Here is a 587-nt window from a genome sequence, read left to right as displayed (position 1 = left end):
CGGCCAGGAGAGGGAGGAGGAGAGTCGACAGTCATCCGATTCTTTTCCTGTCCCACCCTCTACCGGACAGACGGAGAGAGTTCACGGTAAACGGGCTCAACACACCGCCTTCGGGAGCGTTTCTGAGCGGAGCGAATGAAGACGACCGACGCGCAGCGGCAGAAAGGACGCGACGCCATTAAACCAGCGAGACGCGATCAGCTGAGCGCCTCTTCCTGCCACAGACGCCGAGAGAGAAGTTCCAGCATCTGAGCAGAACTTCGGAAACCGCCGAAAGGAGACCCGCGATGGTCGGTCCGGACGGGGACACCTGACGATGCGATCCAGGCGAGCGTGAGAGAGCGCTTCTGAGCGCGTTTCTGCGCGTTTGGCCGCAACTTGAATAGGCTTTTCCTGCTATTATTCTTCTGAGCGCTTCCTGCTCGGGCAAAACCACAGCGAAGCAGCAGCTAAAAATACTGAGGTCTCGATGGAGCGCTGAACAGAGACTTCAACTCTCCTGGGCTGGTGCGCTCCTCTTTCACCAGGCGCTTGGGAGTTTTAGAAAGACTTTGAGATCTTGCTAAGTCATGCTTTCGTCTCTTTGA

This window comes from Sinocyclocheilus grahami, unplaced genomic scaffold (genome assembly GCF_001515645.1).
Source record: "Sinocyclocheilus grahami isolate Dianchi unplaced genomic scaffold, SAMN03320097.WGS_v1.1 scaffold450.1, whole genome shotgun sequence".
NCBI classification, from domain to species: Eukaryota; Metazoa; Chordata; class Actinopteri; order Cypriniformes; family Cyprinidae; genus Sinocyclocheilus; species Sinocyclocheilus grahami.
This window is presented reverse-complemented; position numbering follows the sequence as displayed.